Raw genomic sequence first — 27,451 nt, forward strand, 5'->3', positions numbered from 1 at the left:
TTCTTATTTTGGGAGCACCAGAACTGTACACAGTACTCCAGGTGGGGTCTCACAAGAGCAGATTAAAGGGGTAGAATCACCTTCTTGACCTGCTGGCCACATTCCTTTCAATGCAGTCCAGGATCCCATTTGGCTTTCTGGGCTGTGAGCACATACTGCTCACAGTTTTTTGTCAACCACCACCCTCAAGTCTTTCTCCACAGGTCTGGTCTCAGTCACTTCTCCACCCAGCCTGTAGGTGTACCTGAGATTGCCCTGATGCAGGTGTAGGGCCTTGCACTTCTCTTTGTTGAACTTCATGAGGTTTGCATTGGTCCATCTCTCAAGACTGTCAAGGTCTCTCTGGATGGCAGTCACAGACATAGTGGAAATGGGAGCAAATACCGATCCTTTGATATGATTTTTTTGGAGCCCATGCATTCCTGTGTTCCTGTTTTCCCCCTCAGTAATATTTTAAGATAAAGAGCAAACTGAATATGGATGTCTTTTCTGGGTAGGAAGTTATAGAAGAAATAACTTCTCTCTGTCTATGATCAAAGTACTGGGAAAAGTACAACCAACCAAAGGGCATGAAAATCTCTGTATGTTTTGAGCTTCTAAATCAATCATGCACAGATAGTCATAAACAGCAGATTAAAGTAAATGACTAATGAAAAGCAAGTTAAACTCTGACCTTTCATACAAAACTTTCCTAACATGCAAGGACTCAGACTGCATCAGGAGCTAAACTGGTATAGTCCAAGGATATGCTTTGTAGTCTTGTCTTCTTTAATTACTGCAATGTCAGTTCAATGGTTCTGTGAATAAAGAAAGCTTTTTTTTTTTTTCTTTTTTTCCCAAGCTAACTAGCATATCATCTTCCTTGGCCTGTTTACCCTTAGCAAAGAAAAACATGTTGGAGACTTCAGGTATGAAGTGCGTGACATTTTGATGCTTTGATCTGACTGCTGTACACACAAGTGGTTAGGGCAGAAGTAAAACGCCTGGAGTATTCTAGCAAAACAATGTCTGTTGTGCCTGAAAATATGTGTGTTTCTGTGTAGATGATCATAGGCATGCATATGTGCATATTATCTTCATTATCTTTTATTTTTTTTCTATTTTTCACATCTTATATATCTTTTTGATCACTATCTGTGGAGTCACATCCCCTTATTTGATCCATTACCCCTCTCAGATTATCATTGGGCTGAATTTTAATATATATATATATGGTCTTTTAAAGCAACTCAAGACTAGTTCATGAATTTTCTCCTTTTTATACAATTTCCGTGGGTTTGTCCGCTGATGCATTGTTTAAACAGAATCCAGTATGAAAGCTTCTGTGTAGAAAGTTAACAATAAAGAGAGAAAGGATAATAAGCTTTCAGTCTATTGTACACTAAGGGTAAGAAAACAGTGAGTGATATTCACCCCTCCACAGCCACCCCTGGGCCTCTACCTGCAACTGTGAACTAAGGAAGTTCACAGTTGAAAGTCTTCCTAAAAACTGTAAAAAAATGTAGCATCTAGACAGGTTAAAGTCATGATATATCAGCAGTTTTTCAGCTACACTGCCCAGCATTTGATAGGTGGTCAGTATGAAATTCACAAATAGACTTCAAACTGTATTATACATGTTTAAACTAAGATTAGGAAGGAGTCCAAGATAAAATATTAGATTAAATCCTACTGTGCAAATCAGCATAATCTAATTAATAGTTAATGATGATCTAAAGCCTTTAACGCTGTCAGTTTATTTCTCTTTAGATAAAACACAGCTCTCATCTCTGAAATAAGTAGTAGGTTTTTATAACCTTATGCTTGGTTACTAAAGAGACACTGCAGTGCATTAGTATCTATTAATAATATTGTCAGCATCATGAACAATAATAAAATAATTTATGTAGGTGACTATATTTTTGAAGAATTTAACACACAGCGTGCATCTACACCCACAGAGGTTATCACAATGTGATACTTTTTATTAGAATATATTTTGGGTTGAATTGAGACTTTTATACTCAAATAACATCAGAGTGGATGCCCTAAGTCTTTATACATGTGTTAAACTTAAACATAAAAGCGAAGTAAAATGAAAACTTTATAGCCCTGGAAAAAGTAAGATAGAATTGGAATTGTATTAATAAAGAATAAGAACAGTTCTTTATCTGTTTACAGCTATATTCTAAAATTCAAAGAGCAAAATATTGTGTTCCATCTGAAATACAATGATCATGTGCAAAATTGAAGAACAAAATCAATTACCATGCTGATTTGCACAAATTAACAGAGTTGCCAGTTTAAGGAACTGGTCATTATTAATGTATCTTTCTAATTGTCTCCTTTAAATTTGACAAAGTCGGACAGTAGTTACCTCAGAAGAGCCTTTTGCACTTGGCTGCTGTTTTCCACTTAGTAAACATTTACCTATTGATTATGTTTACTTTCTCCTGTTCCTAAGATGGTAAGTCTAATACCCTAAAATGGACAGGCATGTGTGTCACAGTCAGCATTATTATTTACAAGATTTTGTGAAAGTATAAACAGTGATGTTGTGTTTCCTTTAGTAACAAATTACTTATGCTGGGACATTTTAATAGCTTTGTATTACCTCCTAACATGAGATCCATTAAGATGTCACAGCTGCAACTGAGTTCTTATAATCTCTTTCACCTCAATTTGTGTTTTGGGGAGGGGAAGGATATTGGATCAGGCGCACTCGCAGGGTATGGGATGAATTTGTTATTATTGGCACATACACGGAAGACATTTCATTCACTGCTTGATCTTCAGCCCATTGAGGTCACTAGAAGAACTTCTATTGACTCAAGTGGTGCTGGATCAACCTCTCAGAGAGCTGATAAATGTTATCTAGTTCTTGTCAACAGCAAGAAAAGGAAAGTCAGTGTGAGCTACAAAAAACTGCACTACTTTTCTCTGAAAAGAAATGTCTCCTTCCAACTTGTTTAAAACAGGGAAAGTTTCAGCAAACGACAATAATTAGAAAATAATGACAAAGAAATCCTTTTTCTTAACTGCATTTTTGTCCTAGTTTCTCCTCTTGCGGTTTCTTATTGAATATTTTTTGCTGCCTCTTTTCTTTGTCACATGCCAGCCTCTTCAGCTAACTTTCAGAATCCTAAACATACCATTCAGTATTTTTTCACCCTTTCACAAAAGAGTTTACTCACCTCCCACCTTGCCACCTCTTCACAGATTATTTTGTGGGGTTTTTTGCTATGACCTCTGTCCCATCTTCTTCTACTGCTAGTTTTGTGTTAAATTGTCTGTCCTTTCTTTGTCAGTGGTCACATCAGGTCTCAGGAGTGAAATATCTTTGGAACACTGAATTTTTCAAATAATTTTGTAAGTAACTTAAAAGCCCTGCAACTTCCACTCCCTGCTAAATCATTTCCCCAAACTATTATCAGACAGTAACAGGCAGCATCCTTTTTTAGAAATCTGATGTAAAGGAGCTTTCAAGAAACTACAAACATTAAGAACAAATTCCTTCTTGTCTCTACCAAAATAAATAGGCTTTTGGTTCTGTGATTATGTATCAGATTTAGCACTATAAATATTAGCTATGAAAGTGAATTAGCTTGTCTACTCCTGTTACACTTTAGTTTACAGTAAAACATTCTTATGTCTTCTGTTTAGTCTAATCTAATTTCTCATGAAAACTTGAGTTGTATCCTTAACCTGAGGGAATTTTTTCCAGTCTGGAAGTGTTGCTTTGTCTTTCAGTATCTACTGAAAACTTTTAATGAATGTTAGAGACCCGTAACTTGAGGTTACTATACATAACAAGTGAATCCGCAGTATTTATCTGTGGTGTCCTAGGAATTAATTTGGTATACACAGATAACTGTCCCCAAGTTAACTTGGAGGATGATCAACAGATAACCCAGTACCATTAGTTTTGGGTTCTTGAAATCATGGGCCATTTGCTTACAAAGAAAAACATCAAGACTTAAAAGCGTACAATTACAAGATCAGCATGCAAATCCTGTTAAATCTCACAGCATGTAAAGGTTACCAAGGTGCATATTACAATTTTCTATGAACATGCACACACACAAACACAGAGGCAGAGGCAGATATATACGTTCATTTTAAAGGACTTTCTTGTGCACTAGCAAAAAGGGGAGAAGAGGTAAATCTCCTTCTGTATCACAGCCTGTAATGTTCTGCACTGCTTGTCATCACAAAATGGCAACTGGACTGTATGCAGAGATGGTTTACGTAACTTTGGATGCTGCATTAACAAACAGAAGCGTGTAACAGTAAGAGTCCAATTGCTCAAATATTGTGCTGTTGTGATGCTGGAACACTTCATAGACATTGATTTTTCTGTCTTCAGCAAGTATTAATATCTGAAGAGGGTTGCCTAGCTACAGAAAAATTAAGTTGATGCTCAGTACCAGCTGTGTACCTTGGCCCATGCAAGAACCTTGGTTCCCACAGGATTAATACTAGGAAGCTGTCAGAGTACATTGCTGTTCCCTTCTAGTCTTGACAGGTAGGCTTTCCTTTAAACTTTCAAAGCCAAGGTACAGGGATACAGAGGTAGAGGGATGGGGAATTGCATGTGTGGGCTCCCACTTCAGATACAAATTTACATATAATTCTTGGGAATTCAAACCAGATGACACAAGGTATGTTGAGTATGGTGGGAAATTGGATGGGTCTCCATTACACGGCTAACCTTCATACTTCACTGGTAGTCATTGTCTGTGACGTTCTAATAACAGAAAATAGTTTAGTGTTAAGACACATTCACAATTGGAGAAGACTTTAAGTTTTGTTACATTATCATTTTAAGTTAAAGTGCAGAGAAATTCCTACAGAAGAAATGCCAGGCTTGTCGAGTTATCAGTTTGTCATGAGAATAGGAAGATGGAGCTGCCTGTAGATGCAGCAGCAAGAAATTTTTTTCTTTTCTGAGGTTTGAATCTTTATTTGAGATTTTAAGATAACTTTACATGGGTTTAGCGTTCATGAAATAGAAGAAATGGCAATGTTCAAAAGTTTCTTGCACAGCTCTGAATACATATCTCCATCCTGATCCTCAAAAGATGCTCTTGGTCATTTATTAAAGGGAGTCAGCCAACAGCATCAATATTTTGTGACTGCTGCAACTAATAGTAAATTGAAACCATCAAACTGATTATCACTAGCAGAAACTGAATATAGATATCCAGAATGTAAAAGCTAATGTGTTTGTCTTCTGTTTAACATCTTTCAGACTGTGTGTGAACTCTTGTACTTACACATCTTTCTTTTTGTATATCAGCATTCATAAGCTTCTTTGGAAAGCAGATAAGAAGCAAGATCATGATAAGCCCTGCTGTGGGTATTGGTGATAGAAATTGGTCATACTGCCAATATGAAGGTATTTAGAGCATGTGCACCAGTGTAGTGCTTATGTTTTCTTCCTCCAAGAAACAGTTGCATGTAGCCTTAGATTACTGGGAATATGAAAAAAGCAACCTTAATTTTATGCAGCTAATATTTCAGAAAATATCAAAGCAATTGATATGGTATTGAATGAACTACAGAGTACAGTCTGTAGAGTTACTTTTATCTTTCTATACACATGAGAAATACCCAAAACTATCCCACTACTTTAAGATAAGTCTCCTAAAATGATTCAACAGTACATGTAACCATCTCATGAAACTCATTTAACACTGTTGTCCCTGGACAGGAAATGAATTTCAATAAGGTAGATAGAATGAATTAATTTTTAACTGTTGCCATGATACAAGTCTAGCTGCACAGCTGTTGTCCTTTTGTTCTCTGTAAGCACATCTACTGAGGCACCAATTTTCAGTCTTTTGCCGGTCCTAAACCAGAAATTATCTCAAACACAGTGCATGCATATCTACTGTACTTACTCATATTTGGAGTCCTGTGGGTATCAATGAGTGTAGTGATTAGTAAACTTTTTCTAACCAGACAGTATTTAAGTGAAGAAAGCATGAAGACAAAAGTGATTTCAAAGAAAGAGACAGCACACAAGACTCTTTAAACTGATGAATCTTTTACAGTGACCTGAAGTGGACCATAATTTTAAAAAAACATTTAAAACCCTTTGTGATAAAGTCCCCATGCTTCTGTCTGTTACTCATCTACTTGAGAAAAAAGGAAATGATCCTAAATTTCAACAGTACTTTTGCTTCCCTTGTTCTGGGACAGTAAGTGGGACAACAGGTGGGTGTATGAATGGATGAGTGGACAGATGGATGGATGAATTGCCTGATACAACCAAGAATTCTGAACACCAAGAAAACAGCTTTGTCTGAGTAAGTCAATTTGCTTGAAGATTGGCTTACCTCATCATCACTCAGGCATTAGCTTCTGTTTTCTTCTATACTTCTCAAATTAACCCCCCCAATAATTTAACCAGCATCTGGTTTTCATAAGTGTTTTAAGTGTACACTTAATTTCATGACAGCTATATTCTTGATGATAGGTTATATTCCTCAATATATTTTAACTAGATCCCAAAAGAGTATTGGGTTTTTTTCAATATAGGTTATAACCATTGAAATTTTAATAGTATGCTGTACATTATTTGTCTAAAAATCTTATCGCTCTTTGAGAATATCTTCATGGCATGTTCTATATAATATGGATAAAGTTGATGCCAGTGCACTCACTTCAAAGTGCCATTGATTTTTTTTTTTTTAAGATTCCCTGACCCTTAAAGGACTTAGGCATGTGCTTAGCTTTCTCCTTTACGACCATGGACTTTCAAGTATGTGGAACTACAACACAGCTACATTTAAGCATGGGAATTTCTGTCCTCATAGCTGGGCCTGGTTTTTAATCTCATCCAAGGCAGAAACTTTGGTCTATTATTCTATAATCTTATTAAAAAACTGATCAGAAGCACGCAAAAAATGATCTAATACTTAGTTAAGTCAATTTCCATGTGTCTCTTGATTTTTGTGACATTTGGAAATTAGATTATAAAAGATATTTACTTGTCATCAAAGATTTGTTTCTTCATGACCTGTCTTATTCTGTTCTATAACTTGGAAAGGAATTTATAACACTGAATTATTTTAGACTGTGATGTTCAAAAGATCAGGATGAGGGTTTGAATACAAGACTGAGCTGGAAGAGAAGCTGGGCTGAGAAATATAGTGTATTACATGAAAATATCAACACTGCAAAAGCAGAGCAGAGGATCATAGAATCACAGAACCATTTAGATTGGAAAAAACCTTTAAGATCATCAATTCCAACCATTAATGCAACGCTCTCAAGTCCATCAGTAAGCCATGTCCCCAAGAGCCACATCTACATGTGTTTTAATTACCTCCAGGGATGGCGACTCCACCACTTACCTGGGTAGCCTGTTCCAGTGCTTGACAATCATTTCAGTGAAGGAATGCTTCCTAACATAAAATCTAAACTTCCCACGGTTCAACTTGAGGCCTTTTCCTCTCTTCCTATCGCTTATTACCTGGGAGAAGAGACTGATCCTCACATCACTGCAGCCTCCTTTCAGGTAGTTGTAGAGAGCAATAAGGTCTCTCCTCAGCCTTCTTTTCTCCAGGCTAAACAACCCCAGCTCCCTTAGCCTCTCCTCATCATTGCCCTTCTCTGGACAGGCTCCAGCACCTCAATGCTTTTCTTGCAACGAGGGGCTCAAAATTGAACACAGGATTTGAGGTGCGGCCTCACCAGTGCTGAGTACAGGAGGACTCTAGAACTTCCCTAATCCTGCTGGCCCCGCTATTTCTGGTACAAACCAGGATGCCACTGGCTTTTGTAACCACCTGGGCATGATACCAGCTCATAATCAGCTGGTTGTCAATCAGCATCCCCAGGTCCTTTTCCTCCATTCAGCTTTCCAGCCACTCTTCCCCCAACCTGTAGCGCTCCATGGAATTGTTGTGACCCAAGTGCAGGACTCAATATTTCACCTTATTGAATTTCATACAATTGCCCTCAGCCCATCAATTCAGCCTGCTCAGACCCCTGTGTAGCCTTCCCACTCCCCAGCAGATCAACACCTTCACCCAACTTGGTGTTGTCTGTGAACCGACACGGTGCACTCGATCCCCTCATCCAGATCATTAATAAAAATATTAAACAGAACTGGCTCCAGTAATGAGTCCTGGGGAACCCCACTTATGACCAGCCATCAGCTGGATTTAACTCCATTTGCCACCACTCCCTGGTACAGACATCATTTTTTTTTTATCCATTGAAGAGGAGATGAATCCACCATGTGTGGAGCTGAATATAAGGGAAAATATATTTTGTGGGTTTGAATTTTCTGAAAAACATCCACAGAAATCAGGAAGCAGTTGCATAATCCATCAGTCAGTCTGTGTTATCTGCCACCACTGTGCCCATCAGAGATTGTGACTTTTACTGTAATTTTAACAGAGACCCTGGATTTTCAGCTTTAATCTCATAGCGTAATCCCTTGAAGTCTTCCACTGTTAAGCATTGGTATCAATTATCAATCTTGTTGATAGCTACTAAAACCATAGTGCCTTAAAGATTATGACATCGTAGATACTTCTTTCTAAAACATGCTCTGAATTCTTTTGTTGAGAAGACACAGAGAGAGAGAGAGAGAGACACGTGTCTGTGGTATGTGTATATATGCACAGAGAAGTTAAAAAGGACTGTCTCTAACTGCTCCTTATGTAGGAGAGACAGAAAAGCAGAAGGGGAGACATTAACACAGCAGTAGTGTGAGGAAAAAATCTTGGCCCTACTCAGTATTCAGCACTTTGAGGAAAGAGATTGCATCCGAATTCAGTGGACAATTAGATACAAGTTAATGGAAGGAGCTATTGACTCCCATTTGTGGTAATTAAATGACATGAATCTGACAGACTGGCTGCTGTGGACAGGAAAAGTTTCTTCTGTGATTCTATGATTTACTCTTTTAGCATATTTGCAGACTGGGGAGTGAGAGATTTGCTCATTCTTATCCCCACAGAATTTCTATTCAATATTTTAATAATTAGGCTGTGGTAAAAGGTGAGTGAATGTCATCATTACTGAAAATAGGCAGACACAAGGGACGGGACTAAAGGCAAAGTTTCAACTGTAGTACAAGAAACCTGGCCTGAACTTTTCCCAAATTTGTAGCTACTTGGGATGATGCTAATCTTGATTTTTGTAATTAAAACAAAGCAAAAACACACAAGCTTATAAACATGTTTTGTACAGTTTAGCTGCTATGCAAGTACACATAACCATGAACTGCCTAGGCTTGTGGAGAAGATTAAAATCAAAAGTCATACCAAAAGCAGAGAGAAGCAAGATAAGATTTAGTCCATCTGACTTTGCTCTTCCTCTTATTAGTTCTAGCCAAACTCACATCCATTCCTGAGTAATCGATGGTTGTAGAGCCTGGCTTTGTCCAGTCATCCACTCTGGCAGTGTAGGATCTTTTAATTGTGATCATAAGAAAATTAATTCTTCCTGACTAACCTTTAGGCTATGTGCTCTGCTGAACACAATAAAACAAAGGGCAGTACTTTTTTGTGAATATGGGTGGCTCTATGCTTTGACAATTGCTACTGAGAGCTTTATCATTCTATAGGATATTTTAAGACCCTAAATTTCTGTTTGCTGATAAAAACCTTCATATATAATATGTACTTTTTTTCGTAATTGTGAAATATTTCAGAAGGAGGTTCTGAGCACTTGCTGTGCTTAGATTTTTTCTTCAGATTTCTTACAAAATGTAATGCTGAGGCCTGAAGAACTGGCTCTGAGCCAAAGTTGACCTATAGGTAGACCCTGCAACCTAATATTATATTTAACCTAGTATTGCATTTAGCCATATATGTGCTTATTAACCAAGACGCTGCATAATCCTTAGTAATTCTTTAAGAATACACATTCATGTTTGTTAGCACAGCATATTATTAATAATTAGTAAGGTTTGTATGTGTTATAAATATGACTTTTCAGCCAAGGCCGTGAAAACAGTAGGCCTCACATGGTTGCAGCTGGTTCATATTTGAGATATCAATGTAGCCATAATTCTGTATTTAGAGACTAGTCAAGGCCATGGGGTGTTTGATAATAGTCAGTCCAAACTGACTCCCTTGGTCTCCCTCTGGGCATTGGCCAGGCCTCAGGGGAAAACCAAGGAGAAGAATAAAGACAGATTGTTTTTCCACACCAATTGAGTGATGTAAGCTGGTTGGTTTAACACTATATAAGCTGAACCCTCTCTCAGCAAAGATGGAGGCTTCCCCTATGGGTGGACACACCGCATAGGATTTCCCAGTTACCGGGAAGAGGTTCTACAGTCCTTCAGTGTGATAGGGGCCTTCCCAACTGAAGTGCTGTATGAATGATGATAATTACTTAGGGTAGCTGATGATGTATCTCTTTCTTAATCACTATAAGACTTTCTTTGTAGTAATGATTAGATGCATTACTAAGTGTATCCTTTCATAAGCCACTGCTTCTTTTGTAATTCTTTACTTGTTTGCACTATAATAAACTTATACACTTATTCTTTAAAGCTGGTGACTGTGTTCCTTAAACCCATCCTCATTGCCTGAGGTGGGGCGGGGACAAAACAGATTGGCAAAACACAAGTGTTTGATCAAAATGTCTAAATTTTTCTGGAATTTTCACATCATGTAACTACTCCAAAAATTTTTAGGTGCTAGAAGTATTTGCAAAAATTCTATTTCAGAGAATAGGACTAGCATCAGTCAATGTCTACAGAACCCAAATATATTCATTTAAAAACCACTGCCAATTTACTTGTGCAATAGAAATGTACAATAGCTATTGAATTTTTAAGCTAACCTGTAGATTTTAAAGGATTAATAAAATTTGTCTATAGATTTCAACAGATTTGAAGTATTTATCCTGTCAACATTTTCTGTAGTAACATTTTCTGTAAGGGAAACATTTTGCAGAACCTAAATTTTAAAATATTAAAATTCAAAGTTATCCTATCTATTTAAGTATTACCATGTATTTTTGTGGGGTTTTTTGGGGGGGATGAGTGGGTGATGGTTTTATTTTATTGCTTCCTGGACTGGAATCAATGGGTTTTAAATGTGATTTACATGGGAGTTTTTTGGTTTGGTTTGGTTTTTTTCCTACTTAGTGCTACTTTTGGGATTGATACTGACTGCTTAGATGACTCTGAAGCTAGTTAGAAAATACCTAAATATTAAATAGATGCATGAGTGCATCTTGGGGAGGTGGTATTATGGATGGAGAGCTGTCATCATATCCTTTACAATTACTTTATCATGTGCTCCTGTGGTGTACACCTGTGGCTTGTTGGCAAGGCATTTAATTCAAAGGACTATTGAACACCATGCATTTTCATACAGAATCAGTACAGAGTTATTTAACACAGGTGTTTCTGTGAAATTGTGATGTATTGGAAGATTCACAGTGTTCAGTAGCCTTCAAAATTACGCCCACCACCTGTGTGGTGAAGTAGTTTGGAAATAATACCTCACTGATGTCAATAATAACCTCTGCTGTTTTACAGTTAGGCATCTGCATGTATTTATGCTGAACCATGGTTCAAGCATATGACGATGAAATTTCTCAGGTATTTAAATGTTACCAATATTTCCAAATATTCTCTTAAAGGCACAGTACCTAGATGAGTTTTTCTTTTTTAAACAGGATGTTACCAATCCTCCTTGCTGTGGACTTTGAGAAGTCAAACAAATTTTACCACATTCTAGAAATATTGTATTGTGAAACATTGGGATGACTTTAATTCTCTATAAGAATAAACATTTTGACATATATATTATTTTAGATTATAAAGGTACCAGCAGTGCTGAGACTGAAGGTGCTCATGTCACTTTTTTTTAATGTTTTGAGGGATTTTTGTTTTGTTTTTTTAACATAAAGGTGAGACACTTTCAATTTCTGTGAAATGTTTATATTTGAAATGCCAACAGGGGTTCTAACCAGACTACCAGCTTCACAAAGGGGAAAACAAGTGCTTCCCCTGAGTTCCACCCAGCACTACAGAGTGACCAGTTGAGCTGGCAGGCAGAATCTGTGAGAAACAGGATCCTGATGTATCATTGCTAAAGTTGGTAGCTCACATCTCACCTGCAGGGCAGTTAGCCACAGGGAACTATGGAATTTTGTAGGCCCTTTGTGGGATGATGGATAGAGTTAAAGCTAGAGGCGATTCAGAATTTTAAAGTAAAAAGCAGCTGCAACTCCCAGGATGGACTGAAGTCAACATGCTCCCCAGTACAATGATAAACATCTGCTCAGAGAAACAGAATGGACTGTGGAATGAAGCAAAGCTTACCTGCCCCCCTCCATTCTAATCCCAGCAGAATGGGAGAATATTGTGGTCCTGAGACCATACAGTACCTGTCTGACAAGAGAGAATCTAGATGTTCTTCTGCTGAAGCCAACAATCATGTTGAACCCCCTACTCAGGTGCCAAACCATGACCACCACCCCCCCCCATTAAATGCACCAATCATAAATAAAAGATATTTATGACTAGACCCACTCAAACTTCATCCAAACATAAAGAAAATAGAATAAAAGTAAATTGGGAATAGGGGGAAAGTGGGAGAAGACCTCCACTGGAACTGCTAGGATCAGTTGATAGGCTGAGTCCATCTTTTCCCTTCCCAGAGGGATGCCTTGGGTGAGAAATATACTCTCTGCATGTTGAATGCTGCTTTTAGAACTAGAGCTTTTGCTTGTGCTTACCCCATAGTGTATTAGTAAATTGTTTCGTATTAGAGCTTGTACTTACTTAATATATGTATCAGTAGATTGCTTTAAAACATATTTTTGCAGTGGACGCTATCGCCAACAACCTTTGAACCTTATTAATCTGTCATAAATTGTATTAATAAAAAGTGTTATTCTGTAAACTGTTCAGTGAGTCCTTGTAATCATTGGCAGCAGATAACACCAGGCGTAGGACCCGCTGAGAGGTCTTGGCTCTGTTGAGCTCCCCCTAACGAGGGAGGTTGAGGTACCCTGCAATCTTGTAAATCAGTTGATGAAGGGTCTCACTGGGAGACTGTTGGGCACCAGGCTCTCAACTCTCCTGGGGATGCCAACAGACAAAATCTAAACTCCCACCTTTCGCATGACACCACCACTTTGTAGAAGGTGTTCCTGGGAAGCTATACCTTGCTTCTGAATAATGTGATAGATTCTAGTACCCAGGTGTTTGGAAACACATTTAACTTGAGTTTTTCCTTGTCTCAGTTATGTAGCTTTTGCTAGGTGTTAACAACGGAAGGGACAGCCTGAATTATGAGTTCCGGTACATACCACGCAACTACTGGCAATTGGTTTTTGTCACTCTTCACAGTACCTGAATGGATTTTGGAGGGAGCAGTAAAACTGACAGCTGATAAACCACATATATTACCACAGTGGTGGTAAGTCATTCAAAGGGAAGTTTGCATGTATATCTTTTTTAGGAAAGGTTGAGGGGTTTTTGTTGGTTGTTTTGTTTTATTTTTTACTTTTTCTTTTTTACACTTTTTTTTAACCTTAGCCTCATTTTTAGAAATAGCTAAAATGTCCCCAAAACTTTCACCAAAGGTTGAAAGGTTGGAGGTTTGACAAATTTTATCTTGCTAAGCAACACATCATGAGAAATGTCAGGCAATCATAAGAGGTGGTGCTAGCTGATTTGTTCCAGTTTTACTTCTGTTTCATAATTGCGTAACTATTGATTTCTCTGTAGCTAACCCAGTAGCCAAATTAAATTAGCTGCAATTAAAATGAAAGCAAAATTTAAAAAAAAAAATGAAAAAAGGAAATCAAAGGACTGTGAAGAGCTAAAATTTAAAAGAGATGTAGAGAATCTGGTGTAATGTGAGAGCTGATATTTCAAGGACTATCATAGCAAGGATGGCAGAAGGCCAACATGGATCAGCAAGTAACTTCTGATTGAGCCTAACCAGATAAAGGAAGAACTCAAAAGCTGGAAGCAGAGATACAGTAGCTGGTAGGAATACAGAAACATTGCCTAAGCATGCAGAGATGGAGCTAGGAAAGCCAAAGCTCAGCTAGCTGGAATTGGAACTTGTGAGGCATGTGAAGGACAGCCAGGAAGGCTGGCATAAAAGGAAGGTGAAAGAAATGTGGGACAACTTCTTGGTGGGGCTGGAAAGATAGTGACAAATGTTATGGAGAAAGTCAAGGTACCCAATACTATTTTACCTCACTTTTTCCACTGGTTAGATTTGCCCACATGCCTTCTAGGTCCTCAGGCCTGTTAGCAAAGTCTGTGGGAGAACAGTATTACCAACAATAGAGGTAAGATCAAGTGAAGATGTACTTAAGCCATACAGACAAACACAAGGTCACGGGGACACAAGGGTGCTGGGGGACTTAGCTGCTGTTGTTGTGAGGCTGCTGATAATTTGAAAAAGAGAAATGATACTCCATCTTGAAGATGAGGAAGAAGGAAGATCCACAAAACTACAGGCCTGTCAGCCTCACCTCATGTCCTACGAAGTCTTCACTAACAAACTGGATGCTTATGCGGAGTACACTTTCCATACATTTTTGGACAACAGGGGCCTGAAGAAAGGCTGGAATATGGGTGTGCTGTTCAAGGGACAACACAATCCAGAGAAAAGGGATGAAAAGAACTGACTGAAGTTCAGCTTTGGTAAATATAAATTTCTGCACCTGGGATGGACTAAGCTCATGCAAGACTGCAGACTGTGTCATCTGGCTAGAATGCAGCTTCACAGAATGCAGGACCCGGGTTTCTAGGCAAAAAAACAGATGAACTGGAGGAGTCAGCAGTGCACCATTCCATCAATGAAGGCCACCCTCATATTTGACTAGATTAGAAATAGGACAGCCAACAGTTCAAGCAGTAAATTTTGTGCCCCACTCTTATGTGATCAAAGTATTGTATTCAGCTTGGGGCTCTTTGATAGAAAACATTGACCTAGCACTGGAACAATATAGAAAGATAGACCCAGGCTGTTCTCAAAGGTGCACAGTGGAAGAAGGAGAAGCAACAGACACAAGCAGGATAATTCTAACTAGATACAAGGGAAACATTTTCATCATAAAGGTGGTGGTCATTCAGGTAGAGCAGATGCCTGGATAATCTGTGGGATTTCTTCTGTTGGAGATAATTTAAACTCACCTCACACTATCATGAGTAACCTGATCATAGTGTGGTGGGGTAAGTTGGGTTAAATGGTCTTTGGAAGTCCCTCCCAACCTATGTTTTCCTGTGATCATATAGAAATGCTTAAGACAAACTTTATATTCTAAGGAAAACAGTCATGGTGGTAATTGTGCTGTAGGGTATAGATTTACTTGAATTCTGTTGTAAAATTTATCTATATTTTACAGTTAACAGATTATATATCATAATTCTCTTGAGCAGAATGCATCTCTTTAACTCCTAGATACCTAGATAGCATGAAACCTTTATGACATTAAGGTCTGCTAAACTCTTCCAGAATGCTGACCACCTAGAAGGTAGTGTCTGTATAAAATATATTTGTTAAAATACCCTGTGGAGACAATATATCTATCTAGTCTTAAATGATGTTTTACAAAAAAAAAAAAATTACAAGCAGCAGGCATAACAAGAAAGTAGGGTGATAAAAAATTTAAAACACGGAGCCATAGATGAAAGTGTTAAACTAAAAACGAAAAAAAAAACCCGAAAACCAGCAACATTGCAATAACACAGAAACAGAGACAGAAACAAAAACAAAAACAAACAAACAAAATAACACAGCAAAAAACTAAACCAATGCCAAACACCTTCCTAGGCCTTTTGCAGCAGAAAGAGAAAAAGCCAAGGAGTATATTTTTCATGGAAATGAAAATTATTGCAGAGTATTTATTCATATATTTGAGCAGAGTCCTCTAAGATCAGAATTAATCTTGATGCAGTTCAGCTGAAGGCCCTAAAGTTGCATCAAGGAACAATAGGTACATTCTTCCAGCACACCATCCAGTTGTTATTTTATTAATTTGTTCAGTCTGTTAAAAAAAGGAAACAATCCTGACTCCTGAGCCTCCTCTAGTGTCCTAAAAATGAAAGCTAGTCATGTATACTCAAATCAAAGCAAAGTAAAGCAAAGTACAGAATCACTGATGAATCTTGCCAAGGAGGTATTCTTAAGCCTACACCTTTTACTTCCTTCTTCTTAATTTTCATGGTGCAAAATGAAAGTTTCCAATTGCTTTCACATACCCATGTGTTTTCTTGTGGTTTTGACTGGTAAAAGATGTAATAGCTCAGCCCTGCTTTTTCACAAATACTAGCAACAGTGTATGAAAATACAAGAAGCAAACAAACAGATGCCCCACTCCAGTTTTCTTCTCTTAACAATTAGCTAGTTACGTTTATCTTGTTCATGTCCATGCATCAAAATTGAAGAAGCCAGTTATTAAGACAGTCAATAGTTATATCCAAGCCCATTTGGAAAGCTGATACTGCAACATTTTAATGACACCCTATGTTTTTAGGCAATTATTTTAATGAATATTCTGTCTGATTTTACTAAATACCATGCTCACATATTTCCTTCATTTTTCATTACATACCTCATCAGTGTTTTGAATATTTCTTTTCCAGTAAGTTGTGTGTGCATTGCCAGCAGTATTGAATCAATACATCATTTTATGACCATACACTTTTTACTACCAACTGTAAATCTACTTTTTTTTTTTTTTTTAAATGTATGACTTCGGTTGAAAAGCACTCAAATTTTCTTAGGTCAGCATTAAGTTATATGTATATATACGTAATTCATAAGGAATCGACATGAAAATTATGTTCCTCGCATGCTCACTTTTAGTCCTCGTAACAAAAGACAGAAAATATGAGAGACTCTGTTTCTTGGAAAATAAGGAGGGTTCGCAGACTGCCATTCATTCTATGTAGTTTTGATTAATTCATTTGAATGAAGACTTATTTAAAAGCCATCAAAATTGATAAAAATACTTTTTTTTACATAATTTAATTTCAGTTTTATACACCACAACAGATGTCGGTTTGGACTCTTATATGACTTATTTAAATATAATATTTTATTCATCTAGGAATTATAATTCTGCATTAATTTGAATTTAGAAGAAATTAACCCCCTCCCCAAATCCCAAATCCAACTAAGAAATAGCATAATTATAGAGGTATTCTCCCTTGCTGTACGGTGGGGAAATCAATACAAATACTGCTGAAGTATTTTCAGCCAAACTAAAGCAGGAGTAACACCATGTAACACGTGTAATCAAACAAACATAGCCGCATATTTCTTATGTCAAAGCTACAACTTTCCAAAGCAAGAATTTTAAGAGGTTTAAGTAATTTTCCTTCACCCTATATGCTGATAATAATGAAACTAAATGTTTACTTTTAATCTACTTCCATATAAAAACTGATTCCCTAAAGTCAGAGTTCGTAAGAAATAACAACTGTATCTTTTTTTTTCCCCCCCAGGGAAAAGAAAGGAGGAAGAACAATATTCAACTGCAGCTTTGATATTGAAAGTCATGTGAATTGAAAATATTTCATGGTTAATGAAATGTGTAGTCAAGGTCAGAGTAATGCTGTCTTTAGAGTTTTAACTATGATGAATTTACTCTTCTTTGTCATCTCCTCCCAAAATTCAGAAACAGCCTTACATTACCTTGAAGTAACAATGGCATTACCCTTAAAATGAGAAACTCAAATGTTGTCTGTTCTGTCTGAATTTTAGGCCAGGTGGCCAAAAAGATAATGTGACAACTTTAGGAAAGTCATGTTTTCTGAGCTGATTCATTGACTCTTCCTTAAAAGCTGACAATGAACAATACTGAAAAAAAGAAAGTAGAGACAATATTTTTATGCTACACGGTGTCATATCAGAAAGAAGGTTCAGGTTCACAATCTTAAATCCTGATATGTCTGGGGAAGGTTGAGGTTTTAAACTTTAGGAAAGATTCTCAGACCCATGACAGAGTCATGATAACTTGCACCTCCCTCAGAGAGAAGTCGGGGTGACTAAGAAATGTCAAGAAGCTTCATAGTCATAGTCTGTCTCGTTTATAAATTCTAAATCAGATGCTCTCTTTGAATATCTAATGCTTTCCAAAATCTGCCGGAATTTTTAAGTATACTTTATAAATTTTTAAGCACTTTGTAAAACTTTCCATGACAGCTGGAAAATAAAGAATTAGCCTTTGCTTATGATATTAAGGTAGCAATTTTCCATCAGAACAAATTCATCAGAATTTATATGAGGTAAAGGTATAAGTCTTCTCTGATACCTCTCAGCAAACTCAGATACAAAATTGATATTTATATAAGTATGGCTATTGATTAAAATCACATTTTCATATTTTGCGTCTCTTTTATCTCAAAAATGGCTTGCAAAAAGATCATCAGATTTTCTCTCCAGGATAAAGTCTATTATTTGTTGCATTGTGTACTATCATGCTGTTCATTTCAATGAGTAATTTTTGGCTGAGTTTTGATGTTTTATTGCAGAATTAAATCTTTAATAGTGGTATAAGGAAAAGAAATAATGAGTAGCAAACTGTGTATTTCCAACGTGGAATTTATGAAAGTTTGGAGACCTAATAGTAACATTCAACTTGAGAACACTAGGCGATTTAAGGTGGATCCAAACCAATGCATTAGTCAAGGTATGCAAATCAAGAGAAATGGATCTGAGCAAATTGTTCCACTATTTCTGTTGTTCACCAGTTATAAAATAAACAGAATAATGACCTAATATATGTGGTAAGCATGTCTCTTATTGTACCTGAGAACTGAAAATGAAAAAAATGCCACAACTCTTATCAGAGTCGATATGAAAAAGACTGGTTGACCTATTACATCTTGGTAGATAACGATAAATTCAGTGACCACTGTGAGTTTTCTTCTGCAAACTTGTCATCACCCACATTGCTCCTACTTTGTAACAGTGTAAAGCTAGTCCATTTGTTTCCACAGCTTTTTCCCCAGCCTATTGCAATGAAGACTAAATCATTAAAGTCAAGTTTTTCTGAGAACTTTCAATGTCTTCACTTTATTCCATTTTCCCCTCTCTCTCCCTTGCTTTTCTTTTGCTATTTGATGGGAAATTACATATTTACTGAGGTTGTATTCCTAGAATTTCTGTGTTCAAGAGGGCAAAAATGGTAGCAATATACACTGGAGTAATGCAGCCCATATTTATTTTTAGGGAGGTAAAAGAGAGGAAGGGCATGAGCATGAAATATTCTGATATGTTTGTGGCAACTACAATCTACTCTGCAGTGTGGTCATCTACCCCACTAAAAGAACTCATGGAAATGTAGTCAGACAGATACTGGATTGGAAGGAAGGGGTAAGGAATAAGCTACCCCACGCAAAATATTTTCACTTAAATATCAACACAAAATTTAAAATAGAATAGACTATTTCAGTTGAAAAGGACCTACACCAGACATCTAGTCTTTTACATATGCAGCAAATGCAACCTCTCCATTCAAAAGGAGATCAAGTCATTTTAAAGCGAACATGTAAGTAAAAAAGGCACATTTTCCTTTGTTTAGTTCTCAACAGAAAATGGTTGAGAAAATGGTTTCTGGCTGGATAATCAGTAGTAGACACCCACCACACCTCCTTTGTTTTCCATCCCCCTAATCCTCACCCAGAGGATCTCAACCCCATCACCACTAACTGTAAAGGCTGTGTAATCAAACCTCTCCCTTAACTATGGTGTGATACCTCCACCTCACCTGCCCTGCCTATTCCTCCTGAACAGCCTGTAACCCTCCATCTCAGCATTCCAACTGTGGGACTCATTCCACCCAGTCTCACTAATGCCAATGATATTATAGCTCTGGAAGCTCACCAATGCTTACAATTCATCCTGTATGTTTCTCATGGTGCATGTGTTGGTGTACAAGTATTTCAGATATGCTCCTGAGCCCTCTGTGCTCCCAGAAGTGTGAATGTTCCCAGTGGTATTGACACCCCCGGGCAGTGCAATGGCAGCCCTTGGCCTACCTACTGCAATCCTCAGTATCCAGCTTAAAGTCCACTCGTTCAGCCCCGACAGCTTATGCCCAAAGATCCATTTTACTCACTAGGACAGGTGGATCCTGTCAAACTCCAGGCGTAACTTATCCTTTGAAGTCTCTTCACTGGTTTAAAAATCCAACGTTTTGGTGGAGATAAATATAATATCAGCCACCATAGTAATGGATGATGATGACTTTGGCTTCCTCATACAAAGGTAATACTTCAGCAGATAGGACTATTATAGTTGGAAAAGATAGGCAATGATGCTTTTCATTTCAGATGATATGCTGGGCTGAGACAGTGTTAACAACCTTTTGCATTTGACAAAGTAAGGAAATTATGCTACATTATCTAAGTAAAACTACATTTTCTGTAGTTATGAAATCCTGTCACCTGCAGAGATACATACTATTTGCAATGTCTTAAAGTGATGTCCAAACTTTGGGCTTTTATTATTAAATAATTAGATTTTACAAATATTCTTTTATGTGAACTGAAAGAAAGGAGCCATCCTCACATTGCCCATTTACAGGAAAGGTCAGCTGAAGTTTGCGTCTGGTGTTTGAGTAGTGCTTGGCATTCTTTTCTTACCCTCTCTCTGCTTCATAAATCATCACACACAGAAAGGTCAGGAACAGAGAGGAGGTAAGATACTAGCTAAATAAGGAGTAAAAAGTTCCTTTCCTTCTGGAAATCATCAGAGCTGAAAGGGAATTTCTAGAATCCTTTTGGGATAGGAAAGAAGACCTGAGTAGTTGAAATGTTTGGATTACACACTGTACAATTCAGCTGCTTGGATTCAGCTCATACCCTTGAATAAATAAAGGAATTAACTTTGTGTAAATCTGTCCAAAGCCAGAGAATAGTTACAGCTAGAGTTTTTTCTTTTAATCTGTGCTTATTTCTACTTACAGTGTGTGGTTTTTCCGTTCCCACACTCTTTTCCTTTGTCCAACCTTACTTTTACTTGTGTTCTTGAATATGGGAAAGGACAGAGGAGAACTAAAAAGAAGACAGTTTTTGCCATTTTCTTCACCTGTCACAATTTTAAATCTTATAGTTTTAGACTTGCACTTTCTTCAAAAAGATTGAGACAAAATTAACCTCTAAATTTTATATCACATAGCAACAGGTTGCCTTCAGAAAAAAAAATGGTAAAGAAAAAGAGATTTTCTTTGTTTGTCTCCCTACTTGTTTTGGTTGGATATTTCAGATTACTGAAAATTTTACCAAATAATGTTTTGGACAGTTTGAAGCAGAAGCTGATACTAAACTCAGGATGATTTCACTGAAGCTATGAGCCTGAAACATTTTGCTCGTACAAACTGGCCTATATATTTCTGTAGTGTTGTATGGAATCTGGCTGATTCCCTGGCCTTTTACAGACATTTGTACAGTTCTATGAATAATACCAAAGTGGTCAAACAAGAGCAACTTTAAAGAAATTATTATATCTAATTCATACCTATTTGAAAAAAAAAGGATGAGCTGTGTTACATGCACAGCTTTTTCACAGTGACTTTTATGGGCAATCTAGCTCATATCCAGCAAATACCAGTGTAACCTTGACTAGATCTTCATAAGCTTAAGTACAGGGACTTGCAATTCTTGTTCATTCCATTCATGGTTTTATACCTTTTTGTCATGAAATATCCTTAGCCCTGCTCAAGGAATTTATGTGGTAAAGGAAGAAAACATTTTTAACATGGTTAGGCTGTGTCTGATGGTAAGGTTGGGAGTAATGAAAGACATCTCTCTGTTCATATCACTACAACAAATACCCTACCTTATTGTTTTGGAAGAAATCTGAAACACTTGTGAGAGGTGTGGACCTGGTGAGAGGCCCAGGATGATTTTATTTGCAAATATGGCAGAAAATTGTTTTTTCTTCCATACAACTTACAATAACTATAAAATAATATGAATGTTTATTAACATCGACCCTTTTTTTTTGACTTTAACAAAATACTTATTGTTGCTTCAGAATATAAATAGCCTGTAAGAGTCCAAATTTGGAACCTGTTACATTGAGTGTTGAACAAATATGCAATGTGAAGGGAACACTGAAAATACAGAAAACAAATGTTTCTAATATAAAATTTTAAGACCTTCTTTCCAGAATGAGACCTGCAGAGTTGTTCACACAGAACTTGTCCAATTGTGTATGTTCTTACAGAGACCATGCGTGCAAATTAAGTATTTGGAATGTATACATGCCCAGATTGGTAAAATATGTTAAGACATGTTCTAGATAAGTTTAAAATTAGTACTGATGAACGCAGATTTTTTTGAGAAGATTTAATTGACTTTGCAAGTTATGTTCCCTGATCTTCTCTCTAGAAGGACTTCCTTAAAGAACAGCAGAAGCTTGTGAAGAAACAAGGTTTAATTAGAACATAACCTGGAATACTTAAATTCTTACATTGAGAGAACTTATAAAGAGTAGCTGAGGCAGGGCAAAAAATCTGAAAAGGAAAACTTACAAACCACATTTTTCCTTCCTTCTTTCTTCTTCAAAGTCAGGTTCTTACTTTCAGATTTAACAAGCATTTCCAGATTACAACAAACTTTCTCAGTGCTCTCTACTCCCAGAAAAAAGCTTTTTCATCCCCTCCAAGATGCAACTGTGATCCCCTTGCCAAGGTCCTTGTCTGTAAGAACCAGGTTCCTAAGTCCTAGATGAGATTCTTTCTTCTTAACACTCCTTGAAGCCGGAACGTCCTCTCCCAGAGGGGCATTTGCCTTCCCTCTCATTGTCAGCAGCATCTCTTCTTCCCTCCTATCAATACTCTGTTGGGAACAAATTGAGAATAAAGAAATAAATCCACTAACACCTTCCACTGTAGACACAAACATATTAAGAAAAGTATTTCCTTACTTCCTTCTGGAACATAAACTCAGGAGAGTGATTTAATGTGCACAGTTTAACTTTTCTTAGGCAAGCAACCCTTTCTTAAAGGCATGTGAAACCCAAACTCAAATGAACTTTCCCTTGTGAGCAGTCTTCTTTAACAGGCTGACAAAAAGTTAACATACTTAGCGAATATCATGACAAAATTACTTTTGACACTGTTATTTATACTATGTCTTAAGTGAAGAAGAATTCTGGTTCTGTAACAATATTCAATCAGAGGAGCAAATCTACTAATACTTTCTTTCAAGCACCTTCTTCTTCCTCTCAAGCAAAAAAGTTGCAGAGGCACTGAAGTAGTCACAATGCTGGTCTGGGGATTTTCTGTTTGTTGGTTGGTTTATTTGTTTCACTGGCAAGAAATTATTTATCTGCTAAGTTATACTGCAGAATATAAAACAGTACAAAAATTTTAGAGAAGCACAGATGCCAGTGCTGTGGGGCAAGTATAGTGATTATCAGATACTCAGCTAAATGATTGAGGGTATGTTAAACAGCCATTCAGCTAAAAAAAAATAAATCCAAATTATAGTCTTTATTTTTTGACTGGAGAAATTAGAAGCAGCTAAGGATAAAAGTTGGAAAGAAGACTTGTGCAGTTCCTATGTTCAACACTGTTTTTAGATTTTCCCCTCTTAAAGCTGTAAAATATGAAAACATGGTAAACCTAATCCCTTCAATCAGTAAAGTGTGTGTGACTGAATTTCTTGGGGAGGGGGGGAAAGAGGATGCAACAATTAGGCAACTCATTTTAACCTCTTAAGCTAAGATCATTTATGCAAAACCATTGCCTGAAATGAATTTTCAAGGCTGACTATTTGAAGATTAGCAGTAGTTTAAAAATGACAGAGCCTTTGCTGCACAGAGCACATGAATGATGATACAAATAAAGGCAGGAAAAACTCAGAGCATTTAAAGACATTTTAAACCAAAACAGAGGAAACAACAGCTTGAAAGGGTGGAAGTGCATTTTAATGGGTATTACTTAACATGTTTACACTTTTTCATTTTTTTTTTTTTACAGTTCAGCGTCTTACTCTTCCTGTGCTGTTGATGACAGACCATAAAGCCAGCTCAGAAGTATGGCACAGCTCACAGTAGCCTGATTTGAAACCCTAAGCTTCATAAGGGCTAAGACTGAAACAATAAATCGATCACCCCCCTCTGGTTTCTTTGTACAGTCACATACCTTGCTACAAATAAAGATATAGGATGGGAGAAAATGTTCTCTTTTCCATTTCATTACCTCATTTGTTCCAGGTCGTACAGGTAAACTATTACACAATTGACAATCTCCTACACTTTTGAATGGTAAAAAGGACACTTATATTAATGCACACATACTTGTACAGACCAGATTTCATCTCTGTGACTTTGTCATGGCAGGGTTCCTCCAAGATCAGCTTTGTCAAATGAAGGGATAATTAGGAAATAACAGTGGCATTGTTTATATAGATCAGTGATATTTTCTTATACATTTTAGAGGGGAATTCAACCAAGTTCCCCTTCAGAACAATATGAAAATTGTTGGGTTTATAGTAGGCTCCCTTCAAACACTGTAGAATTACAGTTAAATAAATTTTGAATGCTAAATTTTGGGGTTTTATTAATTTTATTTACTTACTTTAAAATATCTTCTTGAAATATAAGAAAATATTATTGTTTGGGTTAGGTTTGGTTTTTGCATTTTAAAATAGAGAACATAAATTAATGACTGTTCTATTCATGCTGTTTCTCTTTGATCTTCTACTTTAACTTCTTGTAGCAAAAAAAAAAAAAAAAAGAAAAACACTAGGGTGTTCCCACGGGGTACAAAAGCTTGAAAAGAAGCAACAACACCTTGGTAATAAAAAAATTTCAAAGGACCATATTTCAAGTTGTGGGAGTGCAAGGAACATCATTTCTTATATAAAATGCACATCACCTCTTGTGAACAGCAGCTGAGGAGACTGCATATGCCCTTCATAGGAATTATCTAGCAGATACAAACGAAGGCAGTTTTGATAACTAACCTAATAAGTTCCAAAGAGTAAGGGTGGGCAGTTCAAGCTGACATTTTAAGATTTCTTGACAAAGGGTAACGGGTAAAAGAAGGAGGAATGTCAGTTTTGCTACAGAAAGAAACTTAATTTCCTTAGTTTGGATGAATTCCAAGCAAAGTTAAAGCATTTTTACAATCCTTCTATTTCTTACACAAAGCAAACAGTTTTCTTCTGTTTACTTAGTCACATTGAGATGAGAAAAAATCCAGAGGCTTACAAGACAACAGATGTCTGCTTTTCAAATACTGGTTCAACTCTTTGATGAAAGGTAGTGTTGTTTTCCTTCTGCGCATTGCAGGTTAAAATGAATCAGGCTGTTAGCAGGACATAATTTTTCTAGGAATCGTGCCTTCGGTTTGAATTAAAAGGTACATAAAAATGCATAGTTAATTTAATTTATTTTTACCATTTCCCAAATACTTTGTTATTTAGTCTAAATCAGGGCATTAGTCCAGAGAGTCAATATGATTCTTCAGAATTATAAGTAATTAGGAGTCAGTTTATGTCAGGTTAAGGTCTCTTTTAATTTCCCATCTTCATATATGGAGCAGATTATCCTGTGTGAAATCACACAGCAGCTACAGGATGGACAAGGGATCAGACCCAGCCAACATGGGTTTAGGAAGGGCAGGTCCTGTCTGACCAACCTGATCTCCTTTTATGATCAGGTGACCCACCTGGTGGATGAGGGAAAGGCTGTGGATGTGGTCTATCTGGACTTCAGCAAAGCCTTTGACACTGTCTCCCAGAGCATACTCCTGGAAAAGCTGGCAGCCCATGGTTTGGACAGGGGCACTCTGTGCTGGGTCAGGAACTGGCTGGCGGGCCGGGCCCAGAGAGTGCTGGTGAACGGGGCTGCATCCAGTTGGCGGCCGGTCACCAGTGGTGTTCCCCAGGGGTCAGTGCTGGGCCCAGTCCTTTTTAACATCTTTATCGATGATTTAGATGAGGGGATTGAGTCCATCATCAGCAAATTTGCAGATGACACCAAGTTGGGAGGGAGTGTCGATCTGCCGGAAGGCAGGAGGTCTCTGCAGAGGGATCTGGATAGACTGGAGAGATGGGTTGGCTCCAACGGGATGAGGTTCAACAAGGCCAAGTGCCGGGTCCTGCACTTTGGCCACAACAACCCCCTGCAGCGCTACAGGCTGGGCACAGAGTGGCTGGAGAGCAGCCAGGCGGAAAGGGACCTGGGGGTGCTGATCGACAGGAGGCTGAACATGAGCCAGCAGTGTGCCCAGGTGTCCAAGAAGGCCAGTGGCATCCTGGCCTGGATCAAGAACAGTGTGGCCAGCAGGAGCAGGGAAGTGATCCTTCCCCTGTACTCTGCATTGGTGAGGCCACACCTTGAGTATTGTGTTCAGCTCTGGGCCCCTCAGTTCAGGAAGGATATTGAGGTGCTGGAGCGGGTCCAGAGAAGAGCAACGAGGCTGGTGAAGGGACTTGAGCACAAGTCCTACGAGGAGAGGCTGAGGGAACTGGGGTTGTTTAGTCTGGAGAAGAGAAGGCTTAGAGGCGACCTCATCGCTCTCTTCAACTGCCTGAAGGGAGGTTATAGCCAGATGGGGGTTGGTCCCTTCTCCAGACAACCAACAATAGGACAAGGGGACATGGACTCAAGCTCTGCCAAGGGAGGTTTAGGTTAGATGTTAGGAAGAAATTCCTTACAGAGAGGGTTATCAGGCATTGGAACGGCCTACCCAGCGAGGTGGTGGATTCACCATCCCTGAAGGTTTTCGAAAAGTGATTGGACGTGGCCCTTAGTGCCATGGTATAGTAATTGGAGTTGGATCAGGGATTGGACTTGATGATCTTGGAGGTCTTTTCCAACCCAATCTATTCTATGATTCTATAATTCTATTCTATTTTAAAGACCTGATACTCTGAATCATTACTTTCATCACTTGTTATATACACCCAAGTGTGTAGTCCTGACACAGATGATCTTAATTCATGCCAGAATTTCCAGTTACTTCATTAAGATTACTTGACCAATTAAGAGCTGTTTACATGAATAGGGCTTGTAAGACCAGCTTGTGTCACTGTCATTCACCTCCCTGTTTCTTCCTTCTACACTCTTTGTCTTCCTTATCCACAAGTAATTCTGTCTCGGTCAGCATAGAAATGTTCTTTGCAGCACTGTTTACTCATCTCTACACCCTAGGTGTAAGGAAGAGCTATGACGGTGATAGAACACTAGCACAGCTTACCTGGAAAAGTTGTGGATGCCCCATCCGTGTAAGTGTTCAAGGCCAGGCTGTATGGGGCTTTGAGCAAGCTGGTCTAGTGAGAGGTGTCCCTGCACTCAGAGGAGGGGTTGGAACTATATGATCTTTAAGGTCCCCTCCAAGCAAAACCATTCTGTTTCTGTGATTCTGATTTGTGCAGCTCAGGACCTGTGCAACAGTAAGCTTAAATGAGACTATCCTGTCATTTTGCATAGAATATAGTACTTAATCCCTGCCAAAAATTAGGTGAAGAGAGACCAACTAACCTGTCCAAACT

The 27,451-nt window shown here is 37.9% G+C and overlaps 1 long non-coding RNA gene across 1 annotated transcript in view; it reads left to right on the forward strand.

Moving 5' to 3' along the window:
- LOC113953841 overlaps positions 1-24,082 on the forward strand; it is a 36,795-nt gene extending 12,713 nt beyond the window's left edge. The window contains exons 3-5 of the long non-coding RNA XR_003530035.1: positions 13,319-13,385; positions 18,470-18,627; positions 23,929-24,082. This is a non-coding gene — a long non-coding RNA (uncharacterized LOC113953841). The remainder of the gene's footprint in view (positions 1-13,318; positions 13,386-18,469; positions 18,628-23,928) is intronic.
- The last annotated feature ends 3,369 nt before the right edge of the window (positions 24,083-27,451 follow it).

This window comes from Corapipo altera, unplaced genomic scaffold (genome assembly GCF_003945725.1).
Source record: "Corapipo altera isolate COAL_440 unplaced genomic scaffold, ASM394572v1 66, whole genome shotgun sequence".
NCBI lineage: Eukaryota > Metazoa > Chordata > Aves > Passeriformes > Pipridae > Corapipo > Corapipo altera.